At 44.5% G+C, this 16289-nt stretch overlaps 1 long non-coding RNA gene across 2 annotated transcripts; it reads right to left on the reverse strand.

Annotated features, from left to right (window-relative positions):
• On the reverse strand, nucleotides 1–10576 carry LOC113973910. Of its 2 annotated transcripts, XR_003536374.1 has the most exons (4): nucleotides 9756–10576; nucleotides 9578–9648; nucleotides 5943–6051; nucleotides 1–733 (listed from the first exon to the last, which is right to left on the reverse strand). It is a non-coding gene; the product is annotated as an uncharacterized LOC113973910 (long non-coding RNA). The 2 variants fall into 2 exon arrangements; XR_003536373.1 differs by having other exon boundaries at nucleotides 9578–10576.
• Nucleotides 10577–16289: the final 5713 nt, after the last annotated feature.

The raw sequence follows: 16289 nt of genomic DNA on the forward strand, positions 1-16289 counted from the left end.
TTTTGAGAGGCATCAGGAAGTTCTGGTCTGTGATAATTTAATAAAAAATTATTAAATATTTTTCCAGAAGAAAATTCTGCATTTTCAGAGATAGTTATTTGTGTTACAGCGTAGAATCCTGGCTCATCTGGCATAAAATAAAGATTTGTCCAAAGCCATGTATCCAGGCAGCTGTGGGGCCCTGAGCACGTCCTCCTTACTGCTGGAGGTCTGGCTGCCAGGGCTCAGGACCTGCCATGGGGAGCACTCCCAGGCAGCTTGGTCGGGAGGCCACTGCCAGAACCAACACTGGCTCCCTGGCCCTTGGGAGCTCCTTCAGCTGAAGCTCTTGTCCTTGGCCCTCACCTGAACTTTGGCCACAGGCCCCCAGGTCCTCACCTCATCTGGCACTCCCAGCCCCCTTGGCTCCCTGGCCCTCAGGGAGCAGCTGGTCCTGGCTGTTCCCTGCCAGGCAGCCAGTATGACTTCCAACACCTTCAGTGAATGGCTCATCAATCCTGTAAATGAAGACGTATTTCCCAAATGATTATGACAAGTTCCCAATAATTTATGTATTTGAGAAAACCCTTAGCTTAATTCACAGATAAGATGAATATGCTCAGTTCAGCCAGTAAATTATTCATTTGTTTCTTGGAACAGCGGGTTCTGCATGGGAAGGGAAACACAGAAGAAATACAAGTCCCAGAGAGGCAGTCTAGTCCATCAACGGTGCCCTCCAGTAAGAAATGTAGACCTAGAAACTTTATAGAGAATAAAACAACTATTTAATTCAAGATGCTGAATGTTTTGACAGTTAAAAATACCAAGCTACTCACTGCAATTATACAATGAAGCATTAAAACATTCATAGGGCATTAGCCTCATGTAAACAAACAGCTCTTCCACTCTTCCTGATGCAAGAGTGAGGAACCTACTTTTTGTAGGTACCAGACCACTAGCTCTTCCTCCCAGACACCCCTGGGAGAAACCTGTGTGCTTCCTGTGGCTTTGGCTGTCCTTTGGAAGAGTCCCACTTGCACGGTGGTGTCTAACGGAGGAAGGAGCCCCAATTTGAAAGATGTGGCCTAACATGGTGTTTGCTACAGCAACGGCTGCTAAATATTTGATTGTCTAAAATGAACATCTCTGAGCAGCCGGGTCTGGCACTGTGCTATGGGCTCAGAAATGCAAATCACTCACTGTGGAAATATTGTTATCAGCTTCTCAGGAATGGTTGTGTTAAGTAAACTGGGTGTGAACATCATTCCCAGCCCTCGTGCTATTGTACCAGCCCAAAGCTCCCGTAGCTGGGAAGGACTGGAGCGCCTGGAAAGAAAGGCTACGTGTACCTCTGGGAAGATGACCAGGTTAATGGATGAATTAAATTCTCCAACATTTGGCAATGGAATAGCATTTGTGAGTATTAACAGGATTGACCTTTTTCCAGAACATGACAGTTCTGTTTCTCTTTTTATTGTCTTCATTTTCTATTCATGAGAGTTGTACTCACTGAACAGACCAAGACCAGAAGGAAGAAAGTGTTCAAGTTCTTTAACTTTAATTACAGGCTTTCTCTTTGTCTGTCTGCCTTTCCTTACAGGACAGATACAAGCTGTTTGGTTAGGAGCTGATCTGACACTGTAAAACCACCCAGGGAGACACCGTTACAGTGTAGTGGATTCCAAGCTCTGCTAGCAACACAAAGGAAAACAAATTTGGTTTGTGCTTATGTCTGATAAAATCTAGACTAAGATCTAGACTAAATATTTTTGTTTTCCCCTTGTAGTTCTCTTGATCACAGTAATTTTATAGAAATTAATTTTTTTTTTTGGAAGCATACTAGAAAATATCTTTGTCCCAGGACTCACAGTGAATCATAGAATCATCATTATCATCTGCCAGTGTTGCCCATTTTGGTGACCACTCAACCTCATCTACCACCAAGCTGCTTTTTTTGTGTCTGCTTGTTGGTTTGCCTTAAGTTTAAGAGCTCACGGTGACCCTAATGTACGTATGACAGACAGCAGATATTCTCAGTAACTTTTTAGATGTTCAGGACACGTTAAACTCAAGGATCACACACCAACTATTCATGTGTGCACAGTAAATTCGGTTTGGACCTATTGGGTCTGGAACAACAAAGGCACAACAGGAGTCACAGAGAGAAAGTTCTCTAAGTCATTTATATGTCCTTTTTCATTACTACTTGTTTATGCAAATGTCTTATGTCTGTGGAGGAAAATAAGCTAACTCAAGATTTTATATTCCTGCTTTTCAGTGAAGCAAGAGAGCATTCTAAATCCAGTTCTGCAAGACCTCCACCACAGTCTCCTCTGAATTGAATAGTTTCAGTTTTTCTAGGAACTAATCACAGAATAGCAGAATAATTAGGGTTGGAAGGGACCTCTGGAGACCATCCAGTCCCACAACCCTCCCAAGGCAGGGGCACCTACAGGAGGTGACACAGGAACATGTCCAGGTGGGTTTTGAATGTCTCCAGAGAGGGATACTCCACAACCTCCCTGGGCAGCCTGTTCCAGTGCTCTGCCACCCTCAATGTAAAGAAGTCCTTCCTCATGTTGAGGTGGAACTTCTTGTGTTTTAGTTTATGACATTGCTCCTCCACCTGTTGCTAAACACCAGCAAAAAGAGCAGCACCAATCTCTTGGCACCTGTCTTTGAGAAATTTATATGCATGAATGAGGTCCCCTCTCAGTCTTCTCTTATCCAGACTAAACAGGCCCAGCTCCTGCAGTCTCCCCTCGTAAGAGAGATGAGTTTATGAAAACTGAAAACCTGAGAGAGAAGGGGAAAAAATGGAGAAAGGTAATTTTCCAAGTAGAAACTTGCATGCAATTTCTGACTGAAAACCTCTATGCAGTTTGTGTCAATGCCTGAAAATAACTGCAGTTCCATTTTCTTGTTCCTTCAGGAGGTCTCCTTTAAAGCATGATCCACTGTTGCCTGGCACACAGAAGCAAACAGTGCCATGTGCTGCACGTCCTGTTGGACAGCTCTGAAAGACGGCAGTAGAGCTGCAAGTTTGGAAATGATTTGTAGTTCCTTCTGGGGCCTCTCTACAGCAGGTGGATAATAGTTGTCTCTGCTTTGAAGCCAATACTGTTCGCTGCGCTGCTGCCTTGCATTTATGTAGTTATTTATGGTGACGTTCACACTGATTTCTCTAATGTACTATGTGAGGTGTAGAATAACAGTCAATCGGATGTAGGATCTGGCAATACATTTTCAGCTATGTCAGCAAATACTGCTGAAATGGCATTTATTGACAGAGTGCTAGAGTGACTCCTGAGGAAACATACACATGCTAAAGTCCATCTTCACTAAATATTCTCATTTTGACAGACAGAAAACATCCTGTAGCACGGACACAGTTATACCAACTACAGGTAACCATAAAAGAACAGTTCAGTCTAATAAATGAAGTGATACCATTTAATTATCTTAGGCTGATATGATTGCATCTGCTGCAGTGTAACTGTGTAAACAGTCACGCCTTCCACAGGCACATGAGCTGGGAGAAGTACTACAGCACTTTTATCAATAAGTCTTTGCCAAACAAGATACGGCAGGAAATTTGAGCACTTCCTGAATTTAGCCAACTCCTCTTAATAAAGTGATTTTACAGAAGAGAGAACAGGGAAATTGATGCAATTAGCAATTGCATTTTTGGCTATCTGCCCAGAAAAAAATGAACCAACAGCCAGATGAATGATTTTTATCCATGTAAATTTAGAGCACATATGGATGGTCTTTTAAAACACCTCCAGAAAGCGAGTTGTACCTCTGTGTCAGGGTCTGACCCCAACTAGCACTTGTCCCCAAAGGGGACAGGAATGACACATGCCTGCCCCTGACCTCTGATGCTCCAGACACGTCCTCCTCAACCCTGTGCTACATACCAGCTTCTTCCCTCCTGTGTCCTTTCCTTTTGGCTTTATTTTCAAATGAGCTGTACCTACCTTTGGGACTCCAAGCTGTACAGTGGCACAGGAAATGATAGGCAGGGAGATTTCTTAGCAAAACTGCTGACCCTCCTGCCTCTCTCTTGGGAAGAGCAAGGCTACGTGTGCAATACATGGCATTATCCGTGTCACTCCTTCCATTCAGCAAACAGAAGGATAACACACCTTTCAAAAGCATGCATTAAACCTGTTCCTCTTCATCTAATTATCAGATGCAGCCTTTAATGGAGACCATGCAGCTGGTTCCCATCTGCTCAGCTGTGGCTCACTTTTGTATGTTATTGTTTGGGGTTGTTTCTCCTGCTTTGAGTTAAATTAAGAATGAGGTTTCAGAAATTGCTGCAGCTCTGGCCTGCTCCCAGCCCCACACCACACACTCCTATCGATATCCTGGTTGCCAGCTCTTAAGCTCATCGGGCCTCTCAGCAATCCCTCTCACCTTATCGTGCAGACAGAAAATTATTTGCTTTCTAGGTTAGTTCTCTGCTGGCTTGGAAAGCAGACCTGGTTCACCAAAGGGTCAGGAAAGCACTGGCAGCAACAAGAACATGCTGCCAGGGGCAGGGAAGCGAGGATGGGTTGTCCCTTTGGGGGCAGCTTGCAGTTAGAGCTGTGAGCTAATGCCAAATAGTGGTGGTCGCACTCCTCCACTGCTCCCAGCTGTGTTTCCTGCCCTTTCCCTTGCACCAAATCTACTGTTGGAGTGGCTTCAGGGTGAGTTGATTCAGCTGGCTGATCTGCCTGAAAACTACTCATTTTTATGGCATGGTTAGTTTGCTGCTGTTGTCAGCCAGATGAACAGATTCACCCTGTGGCCACACAGCCACTAGATGCAATGTAAGGAAAGCAACACAAACAGAAAACACAGACCAGCTTGTAGATACCTCAGCTGCAATACCAAACTGCAACCTAAAAAGCAGCCACACTGATCCAGCCATCCTGCTGTTCCTGCAATAGGCAGATCACTAGATAGTTTGCTTCCCTATCTGTGCTCTTCTGCTCTAAAGAACATCTTTTCAGTACAGGAAGTGTATTTTTATCTCCCTTATTCTATGTGAGTAGAATTGCACTCCAGCAGGCAATTTCAACCTCTTCTGATTTGTGGACTGCTAATGGAGAGGCAGGTCCTGCACAGAGGGACTAAATCTATTGACTTCCATTCTTTTGTGGACTTTGGAAGTTACTCACAGTGGCAACAACCACAGACTGAAATGTACTGCACAGCGGAACTGCTGAGAATCACATGGGTTCCACCAGACTGGCAATAGTCTTTTGACATCTTTTTCTTCTTTCATTTATTTTTATTCCTCATCAAGGATAATAAAATCAGAGCAAATTACCAGAGTGAGGCTGGTGAACAAAACCAGAAACTTTGAGCTAAAACCTCCTCAGTCCAGTTTCCTAATGGATAGTGCATTACTGAGACAGAACTTCCCATTCTCTCTATCTGTGAGTAGCCTGTCCTCACAGGAGATAAGCAGTAACATCCTTTTTTACGAAAGTAGTGCAAGATCTTTTGTTGCAAGGCAGAGTCACAAAGCTGAGTCTGTGTAGGGACTGCACTAATAACTCTGCCTCCTCTTGGCTTATAGATGCTCCTCTTGGCAAAACTGTGACTCCTCTCTCCATCACTGCAGAAGGCTGTCTTTTGGTATGAGGGGGTTTCAGTGGCAATACTGGCTTGTAGTGAAATGCAGCCTCCTTCCTTTTATGCTTCTCTCACTCTCTTTCTCCTGGCTTTATTCCCAGATCTGGTTCACTGCCCAGCCCTGTAAACTGAGTCAGTACAATTGTCAGGGTGAAGGGCTGCAAGGAGAGGAGTGAGATGAGGGAGATGGCAAAGGGAGAAGGCGGCAAGATCTCCTTAAGCTGCCAAACCCTCACTTTTCACCAACCCAGAGTTCAAGACTGGCACATTTAGTACATCCATAATCTCACCCAGCCCCTTTGGCTTATATTGTCTGCAGTTTATTTACACACCTTCTGGTCTCTATCTTGCTGATGATTGAGAGGAATTGCTGCTGAAGAGGTCATATGTTTTCTTCTTAAATACAGGGAGACATGAATCCTCTTTCTTTCACATGCTTTGCTGCAAGATAATGAAATCTTTGAATGAGGAGAGGAACAACATATTAACATATAATTTAAAGCAGTCATGAAGTCATCCACTGGGGACCTCATCATGTATCTCATGTTAAATGGGGTCTGGGATGGCTGGCATGTGTGGGAAAAACAGGGCAAGAGTTCTCAAAGGGAAAGTTTAACCAAGGTAATTACATCTCACCAGCCAGTTTCCTGAACCCTATTCCCAGGAGAGAAGTATCTGAATGCCTGTTTCAGTGGTGATGCACTCCTACACACCAGTCCTAAAACAGCAGAGGTTAACAACATTCAAAGTATCAGCACTGCCACCTGAGATAAAACACTATCATGATGAAAGGAGCAATTCTCTGGCGTCCTTCTGCCTGCAGAATCTGTATAAACTGGGCTCCACTAAAGGAGCATTACCAATGCAATTATGTGAGTTAAGAGCTGGGTCTTTTGGTGATAAAAGGCCTCATTTAGGTGTAGCTATACACACATAGGCAGGAAGACTATGTCTTTAACCTCACTGAGATACAGCAAAAAACCCATATCTCAAGTATAGACAAGCCCTTAGGATCAAAAATACATGAATATAATATCTCCTTCTGTGTGTGGCTTATATTACAGGCCTCCATAGAATGCCCATCATTGTAATCCTTGAGTAGCAAACAACAATATTTTCCAGCTAGGGAACAGGCTCTGATATTCACAACAGCAACTGGCATTTCTTTCCAGATCAAAACCTGTGGAAGGAAATTCCTTGCCAGATGGAGTCCCAAGCACCACTAGTAGTGTGCCCAGTAACCTGTTATCCCTGACAGACAAATGGTTCTTGCTAATCCTCTCTACTCAAAAAGAGGGCAGTAGCAATCTTTGCCAGTTGAACCTTATCACTGTGGTGTGAAATGTCACTTATAGGTCAGTGGCTGTTTGTTCTGACCCCCTCACTACATTTTACTGCAAAAAGTAATTATCTCACTGTTGATCACTTTAGGAGACTGATCTAGTCCCTCAGCTTTAGTGGTCATGTTAGGAAGGGGCTGGTCCTGAATAGGACTCCCAAATCCCACAAAAATAAGTAAGAGTATCCAATATGACTGGTTTGATGAAAATAACACTTATTTAGAGGCAAATAATTTAATGCACGAAATATTTAATAATTTTGATCTTTTTAACTGTCATCTACAAGTCAGGAGAAAAATCCTTCAGGAGGGCTGGAAAGTCTTGAAGATCTGAAGAAGGAAATTTCTCTAACCACATGTGGAAGAAGGAAGATGTTTGCTTTAGCATCACATTCATTTCAAAAAGATCCACATTTTTGGTTAATTTTATTTTTTGAAAAACCTTGTTTTCCTCAACTGGTAAAATATATTAGAAGGAAAACATCTATTTTGTAAGAAAGTCCTTTTTTTTTTTTTCCCCAGTGGCACATTACAAGATCTTCCCTTTTAATGTGTTGAAGGAGTTGGTTTGATGATTCTTTCTGACACCTCAAAGAGCCGAGACTCTGCAAAGAGGTAGTGAAAGGATTAAATAAATTACTTGGTCACTGTGGAAAATCATAGCCAGGGAATCAGAACACCAGGAGCCTGAGGTTTCCATGGCTATTGTATGAGACAGACACCTTCATCTTGTAACCCATCTAGGATTGCAGTGCTATTTTCTTCTCTTCTTTGAACAAATGGGATCATGGCCAATGATTTACCAGTCTCAATTCTAGAAGTGTAGAAGCCACTCAGTTGTCTCAAAGCCTCAAACAAAGGTAGACAAAAGCTTTGCAAAAAGTCTCATCTGTCCCTACTTAAAATGGAGACTGCTCAATAGCTAAAGACCTGAGCTCTTAGTCATCAAGGGGTATAGTAAAATCCCAAATAATCTGCAGACTGTTAGAGGACCAGTAAAGCCTCTGGCTGGAAAGTTATTGAGTGTTCAAGGATTTCCAGTATCCTGTTTTCTAGGTGCCATTAAAAACCCACAGTCTTTAATTCCACAGCAACTCGGCTCCCCCTGTGATACCATTATGTGTACATGGCTGGATGCAAAAATTGTGCCAGCTCTCACCTGACAGCATATTGCTACACACTGTAGCATGTAAATTAGTCTCTGTGTGTTGACACAAGTCACCTTTCTTCAGTGTCACTTTATTTAAACAACCATACAGTGTGTATTTGCACGTGTATCCGTACGTAGAAGAGACCATCTCCCCAGTCAGCTCTTCATCCTGCTCACGCTCCTTGTGCCCACAGCACAGTGAACAGCCGAGAGCCCTGGCAAAGTAGGGGAGCCTGAGGGGTTTCCAGAGAGCTACCAGGGAAGGATGGGGACTGAGGCTGCTCCCTGGCTCCCTCCCAAGCTTCCCGTCTCACTGGAGGCCGCTTGCTTTCATTTCTGGGTGCCTCTGATTTCCTCATGGATAAAATATTCCCGCTTGGGAGCTGGGTGCAGCCAGTGCTCAGAGACACACCCAAGCCCAGCCTGTGGTGTGCGTGTTGGCTTTGTCTGATGCCAAATCGTTCCTCACATTGCCTGACTGTCCTGTCACCTTTGGTAACAGCCGTGTTTGGCAGCCAACCATTTCCTCGCAGACTGGTGAGCTCACGACTGCTTCAAACCCATGTCAGAGAAGTTTTACACGTCCCTTGGAACAGGCTGTTCCTCACCCACACTACAAAGGCCCGATCTGAACTACAAACCACACAAAATCAACCTTTTGCACTTTGCACTGGTTTAGTCCTGTCAAGGATGCAGAAAGGAGCCGGAGCTCAGGCTGACCCATTCAGCTCTGTGAGGCTGGAGGGTGTTGTCCTCCCTCAGCCTGTCTGGTCCCCATGCTACACCCCACCAAGCCAGGGCTCAGCCCAGCAGGATTTCAAGCAACCGCTCCAGCAAACTGGGCACTCGTGAAATTTTTTCTGAAACTTTCTCTGTCTTTGATGTAGCTGTTGCTTCCTGGACTCCTATCATTTGAGTTGTCTCATGTGGTTGCAGAAAATGGAACTGGATGGACCACTGGTAACAGCAGCTCACCATCCAGCAGGCCAGTGACTGAAGGGAAGGGGGAAAGCAGAACTATAACAGTCAGGCTCCCCTTTCTGCTCTTCCACTTACTGGCTTTCACATAACTGTGAGCAGGCCGCTCAGTCTTCCCATGTTCTAGTAAAACAGAGACACACCCCTGGAAAATGTATTAAGGCCCTCAACAGAAGGAATTCTGCAGAGTGAAATGCAGGGATTACTCCTAAATGCTTATTGTTCAGATTTTGGAAAAGAATTGGCTTTACTAGAGCATCCACCATTTCAGGGCTGACCTTAACAGCCCTGAAAGCCAAGACCCCTCTCCAGTGCTAGCACAATTCCACAGTCGTTCACTTCTCTCTATTCACTTTAGGCTAACAAATCACAATTTCTTAAATAGTCCTGCTTTTATGGGAAATTTCGGCCTGGTTGGTGTTTTTTGAAATAAATGTGGCTCCATCCACTTAACGAAAAAAATAGGTTTCATATGTTGGATAATGTATTTCTGGACTTACCCCATGCAAGAAGTCAGTTTATCCAGAACTGCCAAAAGGTTTTCTGCTCGGTTGTCACTGTGTAGGGATCACTGATAGCACGTAGTCAAGCGTGAGGTAGAAGTCAGGCTATGTTGCAAAGCCAGATAAAATTACCTTTCTGTTAACAAACTGTGTAAAATTACCCAGTTTGTCTAACCTTGAATTCCTCCTGGTTTCTGGGGAGATTTTGTCCCAAATTCCTTGAACTATATAATGATTGCTATCGTATTTTATTTTGGTTGTGTGCACATGAAGTAGGGCGGACTTGTAATACACCAGGGACTGTGTAGAGCAGCAGCTGTTACACTTTCAAAGAGCATTACTGAGCTTTTTATAGTTGGCTGCAGTTGACATCATGGCTAAATTGAGTCTCGCTCTAAAATATATTCCACCCAGCCTGTGCAACCTTAAAGCCATGCATTGCTGGGAGAAGAGAGGGTCACAGGAAGCAATGCAATACCAGCATGGAAGTAAAAGCGTGGGGATGTGTTTGCTTCTTTTTCCTGTATGCAGTAGAAATGGTCTTGAAATATTTCTTCAGGAAGAGCAGCCGCCTCTGGAGAAGACAGGATGAAACCTTTCATCTTGGGATCAGCAATCAAATCTGGCCCAGGTGAGCAGTGACTGACAGCTGGAATGACCTCACTGTAGGAAGCTCTCTTAGTGCCTCACAGATGACTGTCCAGATTGAAAGAGGCCAAGTGCCTTTACACTGCTATCACTGGTGCCACCGTGATGCTGCTGGAACCTGGGTAAAAGCTGCTGTGCAGTAAAAATCATTGGTGAGGAACATCACACACCCAAGCCCCTTTCCGGACAGGACCAGCAGCTTCCAGAGCTTTTGGGAGAGAGCTCTGCACTGTACTTCACTATTAAGAAAATAAGAAAGCTAAGTTTGGGGAAAACTTATCCAGAACTCAAATGTATTGACGATAACGGTCCCTGAGGATGGCACCTGCTGCAGCACAGACTTCCTGGATGAAATCTCTGCATTGCTTTAAGTCCTTGCAGGATGAAAAACTGCTGCCGAGGACCTTCTGCAGTAGCCTGAGGGAGAACAGCTGGGAACAAGTCCCATAAACCTGAAGATGGGGACTCACCACACTGATTCAGAGCAACTCAAACCTGGCCTGTACTCTGCAATCCCTGTAGCTAACACAAGGGGATTAGGGACTAAGGAAAGTGGGCAAGGGTGGCCCTCCACACTGCAATGCTCCATGAACTCACCTGGGTTACTACAGCATATAAAAAGCCACACATTTCTCCTGCCTGCTAGAGATATGGGGTGAAATACATGATGTGCTTCTTCCCTGTGCCTGCCTGGCATTTCTGGTCAGCTAGCGATGATGACAGCCCTTAGACCTGAAGTCACACTGGATTCACACATACTAATCAAGTATTTTTCCCCAAAGTATCCAAAGTGTTGCCCAGACTCCTTCCAGGCTCCCTTTTCTCTTTCCATCATCACAGCTGTCAGCCAAAACCAGAGGTCATGATACAAGAATAGGAGCAGTCACTGTGACTGCTGTAGGAAACTGGTTTTTTTCTCATGGAATATTCAAGGGACACTTCTGGTTCAATTTCTTTCAAGGGTGACTGCCCATGGGGTACAGGACATGCAAACTAGAGTACAATAAAATAGGGGAGGCTGAAACACTGCTGAATAAAGGTTTAGTGCAGAGGTTTCACCAGTGCTGATTGGATGAGGTCTAGCGCTCAAAATGTCCAAACCCACTCTGTACTTGTCAGAGCATCTATACTACTGTATTGCTGGATGTACTCCATGTGAATGTCCTGGGTTTCCTGAGGTACCTTTCACAGTTTTACAATCACTGCAACTCCTCTCCGAGTCTGTGACTGAGGATTGTTTGGTTTTAGCTGTGGTTTCTTCTGAGATCCTAAAAGATCCCATGGGGGAATGTCAGTATCCTACTCTTTCCTGTCCTACTCTGTCTTGACCTGCTCTGTTGCATCTTGCAGGGACCCACCATCCTAGGAAGAAGTCCTTTTAAAAGGCCAAGCCAGGGATATCTAGCCTACCTTCACCAGGAAAGGCTACAAAGTGCAAGGAGACAGTACATCACCCGTCTGAGAGCCTTCCCTGGGCGTTGGCGACATGGCCTGCCAAAAATGTCACAGGTAAGAGTTACTGGTACAGCCCTTTTCACAATCTGACACTTGTTTACTGTCTCAAGGGTGTGATGGCACAATTTCTCCTTAAAACTACACGGACACAAGCCTCCTCTGTTCTGCAAAATGCATCATCCTCGTAGCCAAGTGAATCGGCACGTACCCAGTGCAGCAGCCAGGAATGATCAGCCCTGCCTTCCCCCTTCCAAAATGTAAAATTAAGTTCTGCTTAGGCAGATGACACCAGCAACCATAAAAGTCTCCCAGCCTCACCCCAAGGTTGTTGCTGTCCTCTTTATGCTGTGCTCTCCTTCCTATTCCACATCCAATGGTCAATTTAATGGTCAATTCCCAAATGGCCCGAACTCCACCCAGAAGAAGAAAAAAAAAGCCATTACCTAAACTATGGCTATTCTGCAAGTGCTCCAAAGAGCAACTCATTACTCCTTTTTTTCACAATTCATGATTGCTACATCCCTACATGGAGAAAACCAGCAACCCAGACCCACAGAGAGGATTTCACTGGAGTGCCTCTCCTTTTGTCATGAATGAAAAGTGAATAAGGCTCTCTTATTGTGTGATGTGGTCCGTGGTTTCTGCAGCTGTTGAGAACACCAGCCAGAGTTTGAGAACTGACCCTGGGAAGTGTGGAGAGAGAAGTTGCTCACACAGACCTGGAATGAATGACCTGGTCTTCTGCAGCTCTTTTTGCATACACATTTCATATAGTCCTAAGTAAAATTCCCACCTGAAACCAGCTTTAAAACTTCAGTTAGCCAAAGGAATCTGGTGAAGCTGCACTGCTGCAAGATTAGCTAAAGGCCTGGAGAGCAGGAAACAGGCACCAATCCAGCTCTGGAATAGGGATCTTCTAGGAACAACCCCATGTGTCTCTGCCAGCATGCCATGCACCCTCCCTTCAGCAGTGGAGCCACAGGCAAGTTACGGTGGCATTTGATGTGTATGTTTGGACAGCCCAGACTTGGTTTTTCACTGTAAATGGCAACTTGCTGCTGTGCAAAGCTGAAATGCAAAGATTTGTTTGAGATGAACTGTGCAAAGCTGAAATGCAAAGATTTGTTTGAGATGAAGGAGGTCAGGTTGGTCAGATGAGGAAAGAGTGCAACACACAAGGGTTTGCTTGCTTGGGCAACTGCGTGGCTCTCTGCATCCCAGTCAGAAATTATCAGTCCCTCAAGCAGGAGCCTGCTCCATGCAGCCAGAGGAAAGACAACCATTTGGCTGAAGAGATGTAAAATCAAGCTCTGTGGGCAGGGTATTTGGTCTGTCAGGATTTTCAGTGGTAGCAGGTGCCCTGTTTCTCTTGGACTGCTCTATACATGTCAGGAGTCTTGCTGCCTTGCCTGATAAGAAATACAAAACGTGGAGAAAGGACAGTTCGACCAAGAGAGCTTAATCAAAGGAAATTCCTTATCTTCTCCCTTCTGCCCTTATCCTAGCAAGATCTGAGAGAAATACAGCCTTTTTGAAATGCTAGAAAACCATGAATGCTGCTATGCTGGCACTGACCAAGACACACAAACTGTGAAACACTGGGGTGATGCTGTGATTGATGTGATATCGTGCCCACTTTTGCAATTTTCAGTCATGAAGACTTTGTCTACAGCCATACTTCAGGCAGTGTCAGTGAGCCCAAGGGTGGTGACAAAAGAGGACAGCAGTGGTAGAACTGTAAATAGAAACCTACACTACAATGCTGCTGCACCCTTTTTTGATCACTCAGCCTTGCAGCAAACTCTCATTTCTCCTTTATGCATTCTCTTATCTCAAATACCTTAGGACAGCCTCCCACATGTGAAAATATGGCTGCAAAAGAGGAAAAACGTGATCTCATAAAGATATGGGAGATGGCTAAGATGTCAGTAGAGAGCTGCTGTGATTATTGCCACCTGGAGTCACTCTCCAGTCTTGGATTGCAGTTGTCTCATTTGGAATAATGAATTTATTTGCTCTTTGGCATGTGTCCAGCAGCACGGAGAACCTTCCAGGGGCAGGGAAAAAAGCTTTCAAGGAGAGAAGTCTTAAATCCCCCAAGTAACACGTGCAAGACAAGCTTGGTCGCATGCAAAAGAGAGGGGTAAGAATCAAGGGGACTAAAAGATAGTGGAGAAAGAGATAAAAGTACCAATAAAAGGAAAGAGAGAAAGACCTTTAGATAACAAAGGAGAGGATTAGAATATGGAGGTGACAAGGGTGCACCCTTGGCAAACAGGGCCAAAGTCAAATAGAAAAATAATGCTGCCAGAAATAAAGGCAGAGGAGCTGAGCTTGAATAATAGGGAAAGAAAAACAGCTGTCACGTAAAACGGGAATGAGAGAACAAGGCATTGTGAATGTCTAGGGCAGGAGCTGCCTTAGCAGGGCAGCCCAGGGGGTGCTGGGTGAAGGGCAGGGACGTCTCAGAGAGCGTGTTTGCAGAGAGGAGTGAGGCAACATGCAGGATGCTATCAGACAGCTTATTTGGGATGGTTGAGGCAGGAGGATGGATAGTGGGGGAGGAAGATGGAGATACTTTTCTATGCAAATATATGGTGCTTCTGTGTGAGTCAGACACCAGAAAATTGTGCTGTGGGCTTACAAAAGTCAGGATAACCCACAGAAATAATGTCTACCAAGTTTGCTGCATGGCATTTTCTTTTCCTTTTCTTCAGTGTGACTTTAAATAGCAAAGAAATGTGAGTCAATTCATGCATAGAAGAGAATTACTTCATCAAATGGCATATTAACCACTGCACTCCCCAGCTATGATCACCCAAAACTGCTGATTTAATGATCAACTACAAATCCCCAGCTCAGGTGGAACTTCCCACCTTCCATTACATGTTCAACCTGAGAATCTACCAAACTGTACAGAGGCTTGAAATTCTTTGAAATGAAAGAGCCCAGAAAAAATGCAAGAGCAAACCAAAATTTATTTTTTTTTTGCAAATGCCACGATACACAAGAGACTAAGAATCTCTCATCTCCAAAACTAATCAGAAAAGAGGATGGGAAACATTTAGAATGGATGATAAGTCTGAAGCCAGAGCACTGACCTTGGTACATGCCTGAGAAGCAGCAGGGAAGCACAGAGAAGCCAGCTGAAGAAATCTCCAGTCAGTATCACTCAGAGAGGGAAGATTTGTGGGGTTTAATAGCACCAGGGCAGCCAAGGGCAGAGAAAGACAGTGAATCCGTGTTCATATTGAAACAGGCATCTGACCTTACTGGGAAAGTTCAGATGTTTTGCTTTCTGGTTTTGAAACATTGGAGCAAAATTTGCTTCACATTCGGATCCTTTTCTCAATAACCATGAGACACAAGGTTTAACAAAGAAGACAAAAAGGTAAAATTCTCATAAAAACCCATTAATTTCAGCAGCTCAGGCACTCAGATACCAAACACTGCAGGACAGAAACAGAGAATCTTGTGACTGTCATTTGCTAAGTTGGAGTAGAAGGAAGAGCTCACCACATGCAGGGGATGATGATAAGGGTTTAGGAGTCTGCCAAGAAAAGGTACAAAACAGTATCTTAACACTGCTTACTGAGGCCAAGGAGCCTGAAAAGGGAAGAGAGGGGACTGTTTGGAGCATTTTTGGTGTTAAAAGAGGATGTGACCTTTCTGCTATCGATCACCCTGCCTTCCCCTGCCCGCCCTGCTCTGTGTGAGCATTCTGGATGCACTCTGGAAAGCTGCCTCTCCTAAGCAGGTGCTGTACAAAAAGGAGGTAAACAGGGTCCTGTCTTTTTTCCTTAGCTTTTCTGTTCTTCTTTCTTCTTTCATTCATCTGCAGAGATAGAGCTTTTTCCTTTGCTTGCACAGTGAATTAATGGAAGATTACTGAAAGTTCAGATAACTCAGTTATCTTATACGGACAACCACCTGCATCAACAGTTCTCATAAAATTCTTCATTAAGGAAAATATCTCTAAGAGTGGGGTATGACCTTGTTCAGAGCATGCAATAGCAATATGATAAACTATTAAATAGAGACTTCAAGTTAACTCACAGTACCACATGCTACAAAATCAGAGAGAGCAGAGAGACAAATAGCAACAAGGATTTGTTTAAGCCTAAGGCTTGCTGCTACAGCAAGCTGTGGGATTGCCCACTCACTGCAGAAGCACCAGTGAGAGTCAGGTACACACATCCTGCCATTCTCAGGGTATCTCAAAACCCAAAGGTAGGTTGAGTTTTAAGTGTGTCTAAATTCAACACTAAATATCCCCTGCTCTTTCAGCCAGCCTCTCCTATACCCAGGTAGCTTCTTCCCTATTGCCCTTACCCTCGTCCCACCCCCACCATTTGCTCTTGTCTCCCTCCCACTCCCAAATCCTTGATCTTCCTCTCCCTCCTAAGGTAGGGAGCCAGGTGCCAGCCATCAGACATACTCTGCTCTTGCCCTGTTGCTGTGTCTGGGTCTTCTCTGACCCTGGGCATCTTGCCCCAAGTCTGTTCCTGTTGGGATTTAGCAAATGCAGCCCCTTGATCTTTTCATATGCATTTGCCAGGTTCTTACGCCTCCCCCACAGCCGCTTTCTTCAAGGCTCTCTGTGTGT

Source organism: Neopelma chrysocephalum, unplaced genomic scaffold (assembly GCF_003984885.1).
Source record: "Neopelma chrysocephalum unplaced genomic scaffold, ASM398488v2 Primary Assembly neopelma1_108, whole genome shotgun sequence".
Classification (NCBI taxonomy): domain Eukaryota; kingdom Metazoa; phylum Chordata; class Aves; order Passeriformes; family Pipridae; genus Neopelma; species Neopelma chrysocephalum.